Here is a 20,109-nt window from a genome sequence, read left to right on the forward strand (position 1 = left end):
GGAGCGTTGGCTCAAGTGGTAGAGTGCTAGCTTTGAGCACAAAAAGCCCAAGGACAGAGCCCAGATCCAGAGTTTAAGCTCCTGCGCAAGCGCATGCGCGCCCACACAAGAGGAAATGAGGAGGGGACCAGACACAACTCCTCAGATAATTGAGTTCGCGTAAGTACCCAGTGAGTAAATGAAGCTTTTACCTACTTAACCTTCTCTAAAGCATAAAAGCAACCTGTAACATTAATCCCATCCATTACATGAATAAACTGAAGGTGTAAGAGGTGACAGCAGCGGCCTGGGAGCACATGGATCTGCTTCCACTAACAATGGGTGTGCTCTTCCTGGCTCACGTACTTCCCAAATTTGAATTTAATGCTAATTGATCCAGTCACCACCCACCCTGCCTCCCCACCCTAGGGGTAGAAAGGGGCTCTCTGAGCATCGCTCCAGCCTCAGCTACCACAGAAACAGTGTCAGAGTCCAGAGGGCCAAGACCCTTGTGGTTCAACCAGGAAACAGATGCCCAGAGTGGGGAGGCTAGTTGCTCAGGGTCACACAGCCAAGCACAGCCAGAGCACGCTTGAGTCAATTCTCAAGAGTGCTCTTCCACAGAGCTATCTACTTAACCTTCTCAGCCATTTACACAAGCAGCTGTTAGAAACCACATTAAGCACCAGGGAAATTACATAAATAGGGAGTTGAGATGTAGCTCCATGGTGAAGCACTTGTCCAACATAATGGGAGGCTCTGGGTTTGATCCCTGGCACAACCAAAAATAGATGAGAGGCAGTAGGAAGAGGAGAAGAAAGGAAGGGGAAGAACTAGAAAGAGGAGATCAAGAAAGACAGTGAATCGGGCACAATAGCTCACGCCTTTAATCCTAGTTTCTCAGGAGGCTGAGATCTGAAGATCTCAGTTCAAAACCAGCCCGGGTACTAAAGTCTATGAGACTCTTATCTCCAATTAACCACCAGAAAACCGGAGTGATGCTATGGCTCAAGTGGTAGAGCACTAGGACAATGCCTAGGCCCAGGGGCAGGGCTACAGGGACAGGGCCCAGGCCCAGAGTTCAAGCCCCACAACCTATTTAAAAAAAAAAAAGCCCTGAATGTTGGCTGGCTGAATGCCACCCTGTAGGCATGGTGAAGTTATGGAAGGGAGCCTCATACATTGTGGTCAGTTAGAAATTTAGCCTGGCTAGGAGCCAGGGACTCATACCTGTAATCCTAGCTACTTGGGAGGCTGAAATATGAGAATCTTAGTTCGAAGCCAGCCTGGGCAGGAACTCCATGAGAAAGCTGTGGTTCAAGTGATAGAGTGCTAGCATTGAGTAGAAAAAGTTCAAGAACTGCACCCAGCCCTAAGTTCAAGTCCCAAGATTGGAATCTTTTTTTTTTTTTTTTAAGTCCTGGGAGCAGCTCGAAGGACAGACTGCTGTGAGAAAAGCAGAGGCAGCAGACATATTGATTGGATTTTGTCTCTAGACATGAGTATGTATGCATGTGCATGCATGGGCATGTGCACATACTCTAACACGGGGACAAGCCCAGGAAAGCCTGCTTTCACAGAACTGCCCCAGTCTTCTCTGGCAGGGAGATAATGGATGACCAGATCCCCGCCCCTGCCTCCTCATAACCACCCTGAATGTATGAGAGGACAGCTACCTCCTCCAGACATTCTGCATGCCCTGCACCCCCAACACACACATGAACAGAACTTCCTAGAAGCCAAGACACAAACACACAGCCAGGAAAAGAGTCAGCTCCCTGCACCTGACTTTGCTCCTGATCTAATGTCAAAAGTGATGAACACCAGGGAACAAAGACACTGCTGGAAAGTCAGGCACTGATGGCTCAAGTTAGCCTGGAGGTTGAGGTGTGAAGATCGCAGTTTGAAGCTAACCCAGGAAAGAAAGTCCATGAGAATCTTATCTCCCATTAAGCACCAAAAAGCTGGAAGAGGAGCTGTGGCCCAAGTACTAGAGTGTTAGCTTTTTTTTCTTGAACTCAGGGCCTGGGCGCTGTCTTTGAACACTTTTTTTGCTCAAGGCTAGCCCCTTGCCACGTGAGCCACAGCACCATTTCCGGCTTTTTCTGAGTATGTGGTACCCAGGAATCAAACCCAGGGCTTCGTGCATGCTAGGCGAGCACTCTACCACTAGATTACACTCCCGGTCCATAGAGTGCAAGCTTTGAGCAAAGGAAACAAAAAAAGAAAGAAACAAAGGAAGAAAGAAACAAAGAAAGGAAGGAAGGAAGTTCAAGGACAGTGCTCAGGCCCTAGTCCCAGGATCAGCTGAAAACAAAGAAAGACACTGCTGTGAAGAACAACCCAACCAATCAGGACACATGAAGACCCGGCCTGGGGCACTCACTGGGGACATTAGCCCTGTGCCTTCCTACTCACTGTGAGCCTGAAGGAGTCACAAATTGAAGTCAGGGGACCCATTCTGGCCCCATCTTCTCCTTAGAGACCCTGTGAGCAAGGAGCCACTTCCTGCACTTCTATCCTCAGCCAAGAGATGCACCCACAAGGAGAGGGACTGTGACTAGTGAGTCCCAGTGGGGTTGCCATCACGGTGACCTGCATCATCAATGGACAGTGACTAACAATTATCCTAGTCACATCACCAAATCCACTGCCACACAGAGAAAAATTGACTTCTAAAACCCACTGTTTCATGTCCACGCTTCCCTGTTTCCCCTTTTTGGAAGCCTGCAGAAAATCCAGCACCCAGACTATAATCCCAGTTCCTCAGAAGGCCAAGATCTAAGGGCTCTGGTTCAAAGCCAGACCAGACAAAGGTCAAATGCCCAACCAAGACTTTTACTTTATTTTCTCCAGTTCTGGGGTGGAGGGGGATCCTTGAACTCAGAGCCTTGACCTTTCTCATTCTAGAGCTCTACCACTTGAGCCACAGCACCACTTTCAGCTTTTTCTATATATGTGGAATCAAACCCGGGTCTTCCTGCATGCTAGGCAAGCACTCTACCATTAGGCCAAACTCCCCGCCCTGTCCCTGAGCTTTCTGCTCAGAGCTACTTGTTCTATGACTCGAGTTGGAGCTCCACTTCCAGCATTTTTGGGGGTTAGTAAATTGAAGATGAGTCTCACAGATTTTCCTTTGCCTGCTGGCTTTGAACCCCAGTCTTCCAATTTTACCCTTCCTGAGCAAAGCTAGAATTATGGGTATGAGCCACCCAGCGCCTGGCTCTCCGTGCTGTCTAACCTGAATTTGTGCTCTGTGGAAAGGACTTGGAGGAAGGCCATTTACTTAAAGTCATATCCATGTGTCCCAGGTTACTGGTATTGTGGCTGTGATGCACTGCTTTCACACCTTCTATCAGCCTTCCAGAAGGGCTCCCCCATCCTACTCCCTACTGGCACCCCTACCCTGGGTACCCAGAGCAATTCAAGGGATGCCTGCCTCCAGGCATGGCTGTAACTCAGGATGTCAGCCCTGGCCTTAGAGGGAGAGGAAGCCTCAAATCGCCCAGCCCCCAGCCCTAGCTCTAGAAGGAGGTAATTAGGAGCGGTGTGGTCCCTGTCCCCCAACAGGTACAGCCTGAGCAGCTGCATCCATCATGGGGCAGCTGTCAGAGAGAGGGGATTGAGGGTCACGTGGTTTGGCTGGACCAACTGGAGGGCGAGGGGAGGCCTCAGGGCTGGGGATTGGCTGGTCTGCTGCAGGAGAGTCAAGGGCTGTCGGGGATAACCTGAGAATGACCTTGTGAGGATTTTAGTGCCCCTGGCTCTGCAAGCCCTGCCCCAGACATCCTCCCTCCTGCCCCAAGTCCCTAACCTGAAATCCTATACCCTGGCTTTTGGCATTGTCTCTTCCCCTTCTGTGTCATTGATCTGTGTGCAAGGCCCCCCCCCCTCTCTTTTTCAAAAAAGGAAAATGGCCTCTTGCCTGCTTAATAGGTCTGAATGAGGAGATGGAGTCATTTTCTGGCCTGAATAGGGGCTGATGATTCTGCCACAGAGAAAGGAAAGGAGAGAAGGAGGGGCCCTGTTTGGATGGGGGAAGTAGGGGTGCAGGTGCATTCTTCTCTAATTGCCTGTCCCCGTGCCAGGCTATGTGCTGGCAGCCGTGTGCACGATGCATGGCGTGGGTGCAGCCTAGGACGTGTTTTGCATACTCACTCTGACCAGGGTGCATCACAGTATGCTGCAATGCATTTGGGCAGTGATGAGCACATCGACCTTGCGCTTTCTTCCTGTGCTTAGGTGCAGGCTCACTTCTGTACATGTCCACACATTTGCTGGTCCTGTCCTTGACCTTCACTCTTCTGACCCAGGGAGGGGAGCTTCAGCACCTCACCTGCATCTGGAACCCCTCAATTCATCTCCCAACACAGAGAGGAACCCCCCTACACACACACACACACACACACACACACACACACACACACACACACACCAAGTCCCAGAGCCACAGGTCAGGGTGGCAGCTGGCAGGAGAGAAGACAGGGAAAGGAGGAGGGGTAGCCTCAGGAACACCTGTGAAGGGTCTTCGTTATATATGTAAATGTCCTCATTAGAGATGCAGAGCACTTCCAAAGCTAATGGCTGCTACAGCCAGTTCCATATAGAGGCTCACACAAGAGAATGTGGGCTAAGGGATCAGGGAACAAGGACAGTCCTCTGGCTGGGCAGGCCAGGGCTCTACTCCTCTGGACCTCTTCTGAGCAGTCCTGAGGAGGAGGCTGGGAGGAACCCAAGACGAAGACAAAGAGCCACTCTAGGTAGGCACTATACAACCCGCAGACAACAGTCGTGGGCACTTGGTTTTCCTGAGCAGTGCCCCCCACTCCCACTGTGGTCAGAACTTAGCTTTGAAGAGCCCTAAGGCCACGGGCAAACCCCCACCTCTCCACCCACCAAGGCTCCAAACTAGGGTCCTTCCAACCCCAGAGCACATGGCCTGCCTCCTCAGGCCTCATTTCTTCCTCTTGTCACCACCTCTGCCACCAAGCAGAGGTCGACCAGAAAGGGTCTCCTGATGGTCTTTTTTCCTGACACCCCACCCACAAAGACAGGAGTCTGACTCTCACCAAGCCTCAGCCTCACCCCAGCATCCCATGCATGCCAGACAGATCCATGGACAGATCAGCCATATCTTGGAGCTAGCTGCCTTGTGCTTTGTCAACCTCCCTGCTACCAACATGGCACAAGAGAGCAAACACAAACAGTAATAGTCAACTCACGCATGCCTTCAGAAACAGGCAAACAATCGCCCCCTCCTCACAGGGGCACATGCTTTCCTGCTTGTGTTAACTCCTACTTAACTACATAGCCACACCATCCCACCAGCCACCACTGTCCTTCTACACACACATCACCCCATTTCAGGACAGAGACCTCCCTTGCCCTACAGCCCCCCCCTACACACACCTCCTTTCTTTGCTTCTCCCTCCCCCTCCCACCCTCTTCCCTGGGCACCCGTTTGCCAGGGTTATTTATAGAAGCAAGCGATAAATTCAGTGTGTTTCTCGGCGCGCAAAGCTATAAATAATGGCACAGATCATTAAACCCCGAGAGCAGGCCCAGCCGCCCCGCAAACAAGATGAAGTACAAACCACCACGTGAGAAGGAGAGAGGGAGGTACGAGGCAGGGCTTCAGACCAGGGCCAGCAGGCCTCTCAACCTGCAGTCCTAACGGAGTTGGGTCCATCAAGGGGCCTGTCTGAGCCCTAGGGCTCGGAGAAAACAATGGGGGCCCAAGCATTACAGATTGATGAACAAAATTCAGCCCATCTGATGTTGACTGTATTCCTCCCTTTTCCATCTTCCCATCATGTTTCCCTCACTGCTCCCCCAATTCTTTCCTATATTTTCTCCCTCTAGTTCTCCCCATTATCTCTCCAAATTTCCTCCATCCCTCTGTCCGCTGCCCTTCATTTGTTCCTCTCCATCCACCTGTTCTTCCCACCTCTTCCCTTCTCCCACCCGGAATCTCCAGGCCCTGTGAGAGGCCCTGATCCCCGGGAGGAGCCCTCAGAGGCAGAAAGTCCCCCGTCAGCAGAACGCTGGGGCTGGCTGCTGATTCAGTGTCTATAATCTTTCAGGCGGAGGCCGCCAGGCAGGGGCAGAGGAGAGGGGGCAGGGAAGATGGATGAGGAGTATACGAACAAAATGGCACAGACACCAGGGACAGGCTCTAAGCTGAGTGAGGTTCTGAAGAGCAGAACCAGAGTCCTGAGATCCGCCTGATCTTACCACCATGGCTGGTCAGATAATTTAAAAAGAAAAAAAAAAAAGTGTTTGCTAGGTATGGAGGGAGAAAACCTTGGAAAAGGTCAAGGCTAATGGAAAAGAGCAGAGAGAACCAACAGGGGGGTGAGAAGGAAAAGCAGATCAAGGTGTTAGAAAGCAGTGCCAAGAGGAAGCCTGGAAGCCAGGGTGCTAAGGCTTACAACTGTAATAACTTGGGAGTTGACTGAGATCTGAGGATTGCACCATCCCAAGCCAGCAGGGGGCAGAAAACTCCCAGCAGCTCTTGTCTCCTATGAAGGTGGAAGTGGAGGTGTGGTTTGCTTGATAGAGCTCTGGCCTTGAGTAGAAAGAGTCAAGCAAGAGCACAAAGACCTGAGTTCAAGCCCTAGTCAATATCAACCGAGAAGAAGTAAAGGTGGAAAAAAAGAATCCCAGAAAGCAAGGCACTTCGATGGAATGTGACTCTGCCTCTTCTCCAAGATCTACCATAAAGGCCTTAGAGCAGTCAAGTTATGTTCCTAAATTTGAGGGTCCTAATCCTGACCTAACCCCATCCCTTCCTCTTTCACGTTTAGGAAGTACTCTACATATTGAGTTCATCCACCCTCCTCTGGCCTGGGGATTTGCCTCAGGCCCTCTCTAGGTCCTTCCCGCCTTCCCCCTGGGAGGTACTTTACTGCTTCACTCTGAGCATCTGTGGCCACAGTAGAGCTCTACTCCTTTTTTTTGTTTTTCCCTGTCCTGGGGCTTGAACTCAGGGCCTGAGCACTGTCCTTGGGCCTTCTCAAGGCTAGAGCTCTACCACTTGAGCCACAGCACCACTTTGGGCGTTTTCTATGTATGTGATACAGAGGAATGGAACCCATGGCTTTGTGCATGCTAGGCAAGCACTCTACCATTAGGCCACACTCCTGGCCAGAGCTCTGTTCCTTTTAAACATGCACTTCTAGAAAACCAAGCAGTGTTTACATGCCATTGCCCACTCCCTTCCCCCCAACCTCCTCCCCTTCCCCCTGCCCCGGAAAACAAAATGAAACCCAGAGATGGTGACCAGTTCTCTCCTTCTCTGGTCATGGCAAATAGACTTCAACAGGAGTGAGGGTGGGGAAAAGAGATCAAATCCCATGTCAGCCAAAACCTGCTGGTGCTGATATAGTAGGACACTAGCCGGGATTAGACAAGAAGCCTCTGAGCCTTCCCCCAATAGCTCTGCCCTCCACACCCCATGGCCAGAATGGCCATCTGCTCCTGCTCACTCCCTTGTCGGCAGCTTTGATGCAAGGCTCCGTTATTTGCCCAGGAATTTATAGTCGAAAGGCAGGACAGCAGCTAAATCCCCCAGCCACCAAGTTAAATCAGCTGCAGCGATGGGCCGGAACGAGGGAGCTGTCGGGCTTCGAGGCTACACAGCAGGGCTAGAGAGGAAAACACTTGTCCCTACTCCCCAGGGGAAGTCACCAATAAATTCCCTCAAGCAACCATTAGGGCTAGCGTCTGACCGGATCTCAGTGCTGGCAGAGATGACACCACAGTCCAGGCAGTGCCCACAGAAGCAGGCAGTGGACAATAGCTGGTGGTGGACAATAAAGAATGGCTCAAAGCACCCAGGCTAGGAACAATGGAAAAGAATGGCTTTCCCAAGCTAGAGCTGTAGGAAAAATCATGTGTGATGTGGGCATGCTCATCAGAGCCAATATGCCCAGGTTCTGATCCTGGCTCTGCCACTTACTTTGTGACTCCAGGCCAGTTACTTGTCCTTCATGCACCTTAGTTTTATCATCTGTAAGATGGTGAGAAGAGCAGTCACCTCCCCAGTTACTGTGATAGTTAACTAAGTTTATGTGCATAAAATGTCTAGATCTATACCTTGGCATTATTTTGTTGAGGTTAAGACAGAGAAAGGAAAAGGGATAACTAAATGACCTCTGGGAAAATTAGGGTAGTGTGAGGGGTTGTCCAAATGATGTTTTTGCTGTTTGTTTTGGGCTGGTACTGGGGCTTAAACCCAGGGTCTGGGCATTTTTCCTTTGCTTTTTTTCACTTAAGGTTGGTGCTTCACCACCTGAGCCACACCTCTGCTTCCAGGTTTTTGTTAATTAATTGGAGTTTCATGGACTTTCCTGCCAAGGCTGACTTTGAAACTGCAGTCTTCAGATCTCAGCCTTCTGAGTAACTAGGATTACAGGTGAAAGTCACCAACGCCACGCTCTAGGTCATGTTTTGTTTTGTTTTTTGGTTGGTCATGGATCTTGAACTCTGTGCCTGGGCACTGTCCTTGAGCTCTTCAACTCAAGGCTAGTACTCTTCCATTTGAACCACAGTGCCACTTCCAGTTTCCTGGCAGTTTAACTGGAGATAAGAGTCTCACAAACTTTCATGCCCGGGCTGGCTTTGAACCAAGATCCTCAGATCTCAGCCCCTGAGTAGCTAGGGTTACAGGCATGAGTCACCAGTACCCAGCTCTAGGTCATGCTTTTAAAGGAAGAGGGAGTAGGTCAGGAGTGTGGCCTAGTGGTAGAGTACTTGCCTAGCATGTAGAAAGCCCTGGGTTCAATTCCTCAGTACTACATACACAGAAAAAGCCAGAAGTAGTGTTGTGGCTCAAGGGTAGAGTGCTATCCCTGAAAAAGCTTAAGGACAGTGCCCAGGCCCTGAGTTCAAGTCACAAGACTGGCAAAAATAAAGAAATAAAGAGAGTGAGACTAACTTTCCTCAGGGCTACAGATAAGAGCCTCTTAGGCCTGCATTTTGTATCTCAAAGTACATTCACCATATAAAGCTTTCAGAAAGTTAATTTCTCTAAGCTTTAATTTTCTCATCTGTAGAATGGTCCTTATAGTTTTTGAGAGAACAGTAGGAGACTGTGCACAAAGTGGGCGGTGCCTCTTCTATAGCTGGTGACTATTACACTTTAGTACTGCTAAGCCCTCTGAATCTAAGCAATGTAGCCAATGGGGATGGGGGGGGGGGGAGCGTTGCCATTGCCAAGGGCAAGAGGCTAGAGAAGGGGAGGTAGCTGAGTTGAAGGCCATGTGGGGAAGCAGAGGGAATGCACAGGAAAAAGTGGGGTGGGGGGAATAAAATGAAGATAGAAGTAGGCAGAAAGAGAAGAAAAGGGAGACCTGTAGCCAGAAAGAGAGAAAAGGAGATAAAGCAGAGGAGAGGGGAGAAAAATAAGGAGGAGCCCTCTGGAATGGCAAAGGAGGGAAGAGGCAAAACAAAGGGGGAACAAGAAGAGAACAGAGCAGAGGAGCAGGAATCAGGAAGTAGAAGGAGAAGGAAGCCTAGGAGAGCCCTGGGGAATATGCAGGCAGGGCAAGGGAAATAAGGGAAGTGTCTAGGAGAGGAAAAGAAAAAAAGGAAAGTGGGGTACAGGTGGAAAGAAAGGAAGCAAAGCAGTGAGCAAGGTAGGATGCCTCTACTGCCTGCTTCCCACTGTTTGTTTTCAGCTTTGCTTCCCTCTGGCCTCCCTCCTGCCAGCTTCCACCTCTGCATCGTGACTGCCCAAGGATGCAGAACACAGCGCGAGCAGTGAGAGGCCTGGACTCCATTTCCCAGAGGGTGACAGAGGAGGAAGGAAATGGTCCCCAAAGCAGAACAAAACCCAGGGGTCTTGGCTTCCCCCCTTCTCCCCCAGCAGCTCCCATTTCTTAGAATTAAGACAGGACAGCAGCTGAAAGGGCTACAAGAGAAGACGAATCACCGCAGCTAAAACACTAGCATCTTGCAGCTTATAGCAGGTTCTATAAGCCCTAGACTCACAGCAACCCTGTGAAGCATGTAGTCTTGCCCCCATTTATTAATTATCATCGAATGTTATAGGATACTACTATGTGAGCTGTGAGTGGGACAGGAGGAGAAAACTGGGAGAGAGCAGGGGAGGAGTGACATTGCCCCCCCCCCCAAAAAAATGTACTCTTGACCAGACTTAGGTAACTGCAACCCCTCTGTACATTTATAATAACAATAAAAAATGAAAAATAAACATTACAGATGCCTGCTCCGTGCCAATCGCTCACATGGACTAAGTCTGATTCCTGACAACAGTCTCATTATTCCCATTGAACAGATGACAGGTCTAGGCCTAGGGTGGCACATAGGGTAGATCTCATGCTCCTTCTTCTTTGCTTCTCTTCTACTCTCGCCTTATCTTTCCTTGGCCCTCTATCTACAGTTGTCTTCTCCTGTGCTTCCTTAATTCCCCCCTTCTTATCATGCCCTTGCACAAACTTCCAGGCTTCCTACTGCATGTAAGCAGCAGCTCCCTACACTTCAGGGTCAAAAGGAAGCGGCAAAGTCTGGGGTGGTGGCTCACATCTGCAGTCCTAGCTACTCAGGAGGCTGAGATCTGAGGACTGCAGCTCAAAGCCAGCCTGGGCACTAAAGATCATGAGATTCTTATCTCCAATTAATCACTAGAAAATGGGAAGTGGGGCTATGGCTCAATGGGGGAGGGTGGTAGCCTTGAGCTGAAGAGCTCAGGGACAAATTCCAGGCTCAGAGTTCAAGCCCCATGACCCACAAAAAAAAAAAAAAAGGAAGATGGGAGCCCAGAAGAACTCATGCAGCCACTATAGTGAGCTGTGATAATGTCTTCAGAGCTGCCATTTTCCCACTTTCCTCCCCAAAAGATTAGAGATGACAGAAAATGACGCATTCAAACACCCATGGAAAACCAAGTGCTGATGGTCCACGCCTGTAATCCTAGCTACTCAGGAGCCTGAAATGTGAGGATCAAGATTCAAAGTCAGCCAGGACAGAAAAAGTCTTCGGGGGAGGGCGGTGTTTTGGCTTAGTGGGAAAAATGCTTGCCTAACATACAAGACGACCCGGGTTTGATTCTGCAGGATCACATACATAGAAAAGTCAGAAGTGGTACTTTGGCTTAAGTGATAGAGCACTAGCCTTGAGGAAAGCCCAAGGAGAGTATTCAGGCCCTGAGTCCAAGCCCCAGGGCTGGCAAAAAAGAAAAAATAAAAATAAAAAACATTCTGTGGACATCTATATCCAACTAACCAGAGGAGGAAAGTGGGGAGGAGCAGGAGGAGGAGGAAGAGAAGGAGGAGGAGAAGAGAAGGAAAAGAGGAGGAGGAGGAACTGGGTGAGGTGTGATTCCAATGGTAGAATGCAGCTGTGGTGAAAAAGGGTAAACAAGAACTTAAGGCCCTAAATTCAAGCCTCAGTACCAGCAATAGAAAAGATAAAGGAAGAAGAAATAATTTGTTGGAGCTGGAAGACAGCCCTAGGCAGTTAGTACATCTCTATCTCAAAAACAAACGAGTTAGGGGTGTGGCTTCAGAGATAGAGCTCAACCCTATCTGATGCTAAGCCTTAGGCTAGTCCCAGGGAAGGAAAGTGGCTGGGGGGTGGGGGGGGAGGAGAAGATCTACAAGGACATAATCTTTTCACTCTTCAAGTTCAGGATATTTGCCTGAGATATGCAGAGCTCCTTTGCCACAGATGTGGAAGGCCACTAGGTTAAAAGAGCTTGAAAGCAGTATAAATTGTAAAAGGCAGAGGTCAGAAAACCTGGGAGAAAGAGCCTCTAGAAAATTCCCTGGCCCAGGCCCTTCTCAGGGCCTAGGAACCCAATCTAAGATGCCAGTGTTAGCCCCAGAATCTGTTTCCCTCCCCAAGCCTTTCAGCCCTCATCCTGCTCCTCTAGGGCCTATTTGGGACTTCTTACCCTTCACACCAGTCAGCACGTCCACCTCCTGCTGGCTGTGCTGGTGAAGCTGCTCCTGGCTGCTTCTGCTCATTAGCACATCAGCATGGGGATCAGCAGCAACTAAAATAAATCACATGAAAATAATATCCCACGCCTATCTGCCCTCCTGTCAGCACAATTCAGACCTGCAGGAGAAATGTGGGCCAGCAAGTGTGATCTCAGGCACAGGGACACACTGGAAGGAAGGCTGCGGACAGCGGAGAGGGGATACACTGGAAGGAAAGCCTTGTCAGAAAACAGGCAAACAAGGAAACGAACAAACAAAAAACAGATTTCCAAGCCAGACTTCCTCCTACAAAGATCCCTTTGTTGGGTTCCTGTGGCTGAGATATGAAGATCCAGGTTCAAAGCCAGCCTGGGTAGGAAAATCCATCCACTTCTTAACTGTAATTAACTAGTAAAGACTGTTTCCTCCAATTGGCATTCAAAGACCTTAAGGTGGGCTCATGATGAACTCTCACAAGTTCTTCTTTCAGGCTCCCTTAGGTTAAAGGAACATGCCCCCAACTTCCCTGCCTCCTGTCCACTTTGCCTGGCATGCCCCCCCCCCCATTTTCCAGGGCCCCACGCTTAGTGCTTTCTCATCCTCCTCCAGGGCCATAGTTAATTCTCTGCTTCTCACATGAAAGTTGTCTCCCTCCCCATTGGACGGGCCTCCTGCTCCTGTTCACGTGGGTGCCTGGTACTGGAAGCTAGTCCAGAGAATGCTCGTGGAATTGAATAAAAATTCCAAATGTATTCTCTGCCAGGCTTTCTCTTTGTGACTCACAGGGTTTCTGGGAGTAAAGAGGCAAGTTAGGGGCAAAGCTGGAGCCAAAGGCAGGCTGTCATGGAGGAAGCTGTACTTCTAAGCTTCCTAAGATCAAGCTGGGGTTTTGGGGGTCTCCTTGGACCCCTCTGGAGTGGCCGTGGATTTCCTTTTTTCCTTTGATTCCTCTTTTTTCAATTTTAGACTGATGTTACTTCTTCCTGGGAGATGCTGCCTCTTAGAACCTTGCTCTTCAAAATGTGATGAGAACCGGTAGCTTGGGCATCTGTTAGACATGCGAACTCTCAGACAGAGCCCAGACCAATATATTGACCCCATCCCCAGTTTAACTAGATCCCCAGGGGACTTGTGAACACATTAATGTTGAAAACAGTAACCTGAAGAGCCAGACAGGGTGACCAGAAACCCAACAGAAAAGCTGAATGCCTAAGAGATTGATAAGTTGATTAATTTTGGTGGTCATGGGGCTTGAACTTTTAGGGCTTGGGGACTCCCTGAGTGCTTGTGCTCAAGGCTAGAGCTCTACCACTTTGAGCCCCAGTGCCACTTGCAGCTTTCTGGTAGCTGATTGGATGGAGATATGAGTCTCATGGACTTTTCCTACTCAGACTGGCTTTGAACAGTCATCTTCAAATCTCAGCCTTCTGATGAGATAGCTAGGATTACTGGTGTAAGCCACCAGTGCCCAGCTTTATTCTTTTATCCATTCGATAACTATTGAATAATCACCTACTAGGTACATAATAGTGCATCTTGGAGATTAAATGATGAATGCTTTGGACCAAGTGGCCCAGGCTAGAAAGAATAAGATCCACATTCCCATCTAGTAGATCAACTCAGCCCAACAACTTAGAATAAGAGAGAAGAGCTAAGAACAAGTTTGTTTAACTGGAGAAGCTCTCAAGCTCCTCAGACCGATAAGAGATCCCTTCTAATCAAAGAGATCCATCCCAATCAAAAGATAGGCAGAGCAAAGTGTTTCACACTTGTAAGTCAGCTACTCACCAGGCAGAGATAGGAGGATCAAGAATTCTAAGACAGGGGCCGGGAGTTTGGCCTAGTGGTAGAGTGCTTACCTAGCATGCACAAAGGCCCGGGTTTGATTCCTCGGTACCACATATGCAGACAAAAGGTGGAAGTGGTGCTGAGACTCAAGTGGTAGAGCTCTAGCCTTGAGAAAGTCCAAGGTCAGTGCTCAGGCCCTGAACTCAAGCCCAGGACTGGCAAAAATAAATAAACAAACCAACAAATAAATAAATAAATAAATTCTAAGACAACACTTGCAAACATACTGGCAAGACCCTATCTCAAAAACAAAGAGAAAGAGCTGACATAATTCAAATGGTAGTGTGCAAGATCCTGGGTTCATGCAATCCTTGTTTTTTGTTATTGGTGGTGGTGGTGGTTTTTTGTTTGGTTTTGTTTTTGTTTTTTTGCTAGTCATGGGGCTTGAACTCGGGGCCTAAGCACTGTCCTTGAGCTTTTCTCAAGGCTAGCACTCTGCCACTTGAGCCACAGCACCACTTTTGGCTTTTTCTATGTATATGGAACTGAGGAATCGAACCTGGGTCTTCATGCGTGCTAGGCAAGCACTCTACCACTAGGACAAACTCCCGACCCCTTGTTTGTTTTTAAACACCTCATAGAATCAGTGGAAAGACACTCTACCATTTGAGCCACATCTACACTGTAACAACAAGCCAAAACGCCTATATCTTTTACCTGCTACAGAAACAGGCCCCTAGCTAGTCTCCATTCTTTGCCCTTGTTTCCTCATTGTACTCACAGTATAGTAGAAAGAATCTTCTGTGAAAATATAAGGCAGATTACATCACCCCCTGCTCTGACCCTCCCGTGATTCTCTGCTGTACGCAGAGTAGAAGCAAAAGCTTTACTGTGACTTTTTAATCCCTCTGTGATCACTTATGCTTCTCTATTCTGTCTGCTCCAGCCATATCAACCTCACTGCCATTCTCCAACACTCCCTGCATGCTCACTGGAGGGCCTTTGCCCTTGCTCATCTCACTGCTGGGAAAGCTTTCCCCCTAAATCTGCAAGGCCATGCAGCATCTGGTGAATAGCAGGCTCCATATGTTGGGGGTTCTGAGCAAGGAGGAGAAAGAATAAGGAGACAAGGGAGGCAAGTTCCACATAAGACACAAAATGGAACCAGACACCAGTAGCTCATCCTAGCTACTCAGGAGGCTGTGAGCTAATGGCCAGAGGTCAAAGCCAGCCCAAACACTCCATGAGATTCATCTTCAATTAACTAGCAAAAAGCTTGAAGTGGAGCTACAGATCAAGTAGTATAGTGCCAGCCTTGAACAGAAGAGCCAAGCAAGGATGTAAGCCTCAATACCAGCACAAAAAAGGAAAAGACCAAAAAGAAAAAAAAGCCCATGCTTGTCTTTTGCTTTCCTCAGGCCCTGGCTTCAGATGCTCAGAGGATCTCCTTGTGGGGACTGGGCCAGTTGTGGTTCTTTTGGGAAGTGGCACCATCCATCCTAACCCCAGAAAAGCCTCAGCCCTAGGTGATCCTCTTCTACTATCCTCCAACCTCCCAGACAGGAGCCACCACACTCTGCTGACACTGGACCCAGAGGGAAGCCAGGGTCTCTTTTAATCATCCACTGGCGATATAGTCATCCCTTCCACCTTCCGTCTGGTCCTGAGGCCATCCAGAGATGGTGATGAGTCCATATGTCTGTGCCCTTTCCTTCCTCAGCCCTTCCCTGCTGTGCCCACTCCACAGGCTCAGGCCCCTGACTGGGATGAGGGAAAAGGAAAGAGAAGGCTGAGCGGCCAGGGCTGCTGCTGGATGAGAGAGATTTTATGACGGGTAGAGTTTAGGAGCCGAGGATGCAGAAGGCCGAAGGTAGAGAAATGAAAAAAAGAACCAGGAAGGGAGGAAGGAAGGAAGGGAGGGAGGAAGGGAGGAAGGAAGGCACCCTGATGACATGGTGATCCAGAGGGAAGCCAGGATGGCAGGCATGGTCCAGAAGAAGAATTTTTTTTTTAAGGCAAAGGGAATGAGGCTGACAGATGGCAGGAGGCAGAGATGCACACCGCGAGAGAGTCAGACACCCAGGGAGGGAGACAGACAGACAGATGGACAGACAGAAAGACCCAAAAGAAGGAAGCAAAGCGAAACCTCGGAGCAAGCCTCTCCCCCACCGCCCCCCACCCACAGAGGGAGGGCTGGGGGGGGGGGGATGGAGAGACCCAGAGGCAGAGAGGCGCTCGCACCGCGGAGCAGACGGCTGCGGAGGGGCGGGGAGCGCGGGGCGGGCGGGCGGGCGCAGCGGAGCGGGCGGCACCGGGAGCGGGCGGGCTCGTAAAAGCCGCGCCGAGCGGGGAGGAAAATTGCCGCCAGAATCGCTGAGCTCCACAAAACGCCGCCCGCGCGGCCCGCCGCCGCGCCCGCTGCAATCTCCAGCCTCATCGCCGCGCGGGCTGGTTATGCATTTAAATGTTATTTAATTGGATTGCGGAGGAGCTGGGGGCCAGAGCGGCCCCCGCCCCCGCCCCGCACACGCTCCCCACGCACGTCTGTTTTCCAAGTCACAGATTGCAGCACCCCACCCCCACCCCCACACACCCTCCCACACACCCAGTCCCATGGCTCCCCCCCTGCCAGCCTGGGCTCCTTCCACTCTCCCTCCCTCCCCAGCCCGGCCAGAGGACACTCAGAAAGACACCCCTGGAGACGCCCCAAACTCAGAGGCCACACAAAATTAGCATGCACGCACACACACACACACACACACACACACACACACACACACACACAGGGTTACACTCAATTACACAATGTCCATCTGGAAGATTACAAAACACAGACAGAAAAGATCCCGTGGACCGCAGAAGTGCACAAATACCTGTCACACACGCAGGCCCAAGGAGGCCCACCATCCTCACTTGGGGAGTGGTTCTCACCAAGGGCCCCTGCCAAGCCCCAGAAGGCCAGGCTGACTTGGTGACCTTCCTAAGGTCATGCCTCCAAGCTAGGTCAGAAGCCAGGCACACATCCCCACCCCACACTGCAGTCCTGCTCTGCAGCTCTCCAGGGCCTGTTCTGTTATGTGTCAACCTTCTTTTCTCCCAGACTGCAGCAAAAAACGTATCCACCACGGGTAAGCAAGCTCTGAAACACTGAATAAAGAAACAAAACTTAAGACATCTGGTAGGTTTGAGGGTAGACACCAGAAAGGCCTTCCTAAGAAAGTCCAACATCCCCAGGAGTGAGTATGAGTTTTTCCCCCATATCAATGGGGGATGCTCTGCTGTGTGTGTGTGTGTTCAACCTGGATGAGGAGTTAGCATCATCAAGGTAGATGGAGGGACAGAATGCCCTGGCAAAGCATGTCCTTCACACACTCCTTATAGCAGACAGGAAACTGCTAGCCTGAAATGATTAGAGTCAAGCTTCTCCAATTAATGAAAATGGAAATGGCAACCTAGCTTGGCACAGGCCACCACCGAGGACTGTTCTGGGCTCTTGGCCATCCTCTCTGCAAGCAGGGACCAGAGATTGACGTCAGGCCTAGGATCTTGCAGTGGGGACACAGAGGCAGAAGAATGGGAAAGGACATATATAGGAAATTTGGATTGCAATTTTGTTTGCTTTGATTTTGTGAGAAATTTACCCCCAAATCCATTATCCTTCAGTAAAGTTGGGTGTGGGCCACGCTGGCATTAAGCAAGGAAAAAAAAAAACAAGCCAGGCACTGGTGGCTCACACCTGTACAGTTCTAGCTACTCAGGAGGCTGAGATTTGAAGATCACAGTTGAAAGCCAGCCCAGGCAGAAAAGTCCAGAGGTGGGGGTGTGGCTGTAAGTGGTAGAACACCAGCCTTGAGCAAAAAGAGGTTCTGAGCTCAAGACCTAGTTCTCATACCAGAGACCAACCAATGGTCAAATTCAAGATCCTATCTTCCTTCAGGGATAGGAAACCTTGTTTTCTTCCAAGGGCTACATGGCCATATGAAACTATCAATACAAGCAGACAGAAGGCTGCCCAGAATGTACCAATCTCATCTTGTACAAAATGGGCTTCATACACCCTTAAGCCAAACATTCCCCACTCTTGCTGAGCCATCAGTCTCTATCTCTCAGGATGTCAGAATCTTCACATCCGAGGCACTGCCTTGCTGGCATCTACTCTGTGTGTGTATGTGTTCAAGTGGGACTTTTAAATCTCCATCACTCTAAACAAGAGCCTGAGTCATGATCATAGGGAAAAGGCTGTAAGCTTTAGAGAAACACGTGTTGCTCTCTCCAAACAGATTTGTGTTACTGGCAGGTTCCTGATGAGCACCTGCTTTGTGCCAGGTGAAGTGTTATATACACAGTAAGGAAAGGAAAGGAAAATAAAAGCTCTTTCCTGGCCTCAGGGCTCTCTGATTAGGGAAGGATTAACCTTGGTTAAACAATGGTATCAGAATCAGTGAGGACCAAACCAAGAACTGTAGCAGCCCTCTCATCCAAGTCTCTAGAAGTGAGCAGAGACTGGTGCATTTACCTAAGCCTCCCGGGTGAACTCTGATTCCACGCAGGGTTGCAAGCCACTGGCCTCTGGACTGTGCTAGCCAACAGAACTTCAACAATCACAGCAGCATTGCACCACTGTGTCCCCCCAGGAACCTCTAGCCCTGTGTGGCTACTGAACACTTGAAACATGGCCAGTGAACTGAGGGACTAAATTTTACTTCATCTTAGCTTACTTACATGGCTACACACATGACCAGCAGTTGTTGTATTGAACTACAAAACTGTATTCCCAGCCTAGCTCTGATGGCTCATACCTATAATCCTAGCTACTCAGGAGGCTGAGATCTCAGGATCACAGTTTAAAGCCAGCGGGCACACAGTCCATGAGACTCTTATCTCTAATTAACCACCAGAAAACTGGAAGTGGTGCTGTAGCTCAAAGGGTAGGGCAGTAGCACTAATTAAGCTGAAGAGCTCAGGGTCAATGCCCAAGTTCAGAGTTCAAGTCCCAAGACTGACAAAAAAAAATCTTAATTTTGAGGCAGCTATAGATGACTGATCTCAGGCTATCTGGAGACTATGTGTTCTTCATTATGTTGGTCTTAAGACTTGCTCAGGACTGGGTATAGCAATTCATACCTGTAATACCAACTGCTTGGAAGGCAGAGATCGGGAAGATCCTGATTCAAGATCTTCCCTAGTGGAAAGTTACTAAGACATCCATCTCAACCAATATCCCAAGCTTAGTGGGCGTGCCAGGCTTCCTAGCTACATGGGAGTCCATAAGTAAGAGGATCGAGGACTGAAGTCAGTCTCAGGCAAAAATAAGAGACCCTACCTGAAAAGTAAAGCAATAAAGATTGGGGGAGAGGGGAGCCAACATGATTGGAAAGGGGTAGGGGAAAAGAAACTGAGAGAAAAACATGGGAAGGGCTATCTATGTTCAAGAAGTAAGGTACCCACTACCTGACAAATCAGTGATTCAAGAAAATTAAAAAGTTCAAACCAAACTCCCTCCCACCCCATCAATGATTCCCTGTGGATCCCCACAGTGCTAAGTATCAGGCAAGCACCTAGACAAACCTCTACCAAAGACAACAGGGATTTGGAAAAAAGGGAAACAGTACTCACACAGAGGGTTGAGAGCTTTTAATGCTTATACTGAAAAGATAAAAAAAAAAATCACAGGTTGAGTTTTTCATAAAGTTATTGGTCCATCTCTGGCAAGAATCTGCCCCTCCTTGAGGCCATAGATAGAAGCCCAGGCTTGTGCTGGGCAGTCTTCAGAGAGGAGAGAGGCTTTATTTGTAGTGTAGTAACTCCATAATCCGGGTGTAAGAAAGCAAGCACAGTATGTAGTGAGTACCTATGTGCCAAGCCTTTACAAGGCACTTACTAGTGTTATCTCAGTTATTCTGCACACCAGTCCCAAGCAGGAGGCATTCCCCCCTCTCCCACCCTGCTTTTTTCCCCCAGTCCTGGGGCTTGAATTCAGAGCTGTCCCTAGGTTCTTTTTGCAAAAGGCTAGCACTCTATAATTTGAGCCACAGCGCCACTCCCAGCTTTTTCTGTGATGAACTGGAAATGGGTCTCACAGACTTTTCTGCACTGGCTGGCTTTGAACTGTGATTCTCACATCTCAGCCTCCTGAGAAACTAGAAATACAGGTGTGAACCACTAGTACCTAGCTCAGGCACTTCTTTTTATACAATTCACACTTGTAATCTGAAGATCACTGTTCAAAGTCAGCCTGAGCAGAAAAGTCCATTACGCTTTTACCTCTAAGCATCCGGCAAAAAGCCAGAAATAGAGCTGTGGCTCAAATGGTAGGACACCAGCCCTGAATGAAAAAGCTAAAGGATAGCAGCACCCAGGCCCCGAGTTCAAGTTCCAGTAATGGCACAAAAAAAAT

This window comes from Megascapheus bottae, chromosome 2, assembly GCF_031878675.1.
Source record: "Megascapheus bottae isolate mThoBot1 chromosome 2, mThoBot2.hap1, whole genome shotgun sequence".
Classification (NCBI taxonomy): Eukaryota; Metazoa; Chordata; class Mammalia; order Rodentia; family Geomyidae; genus Megascapheus; species Megascapheus bottae.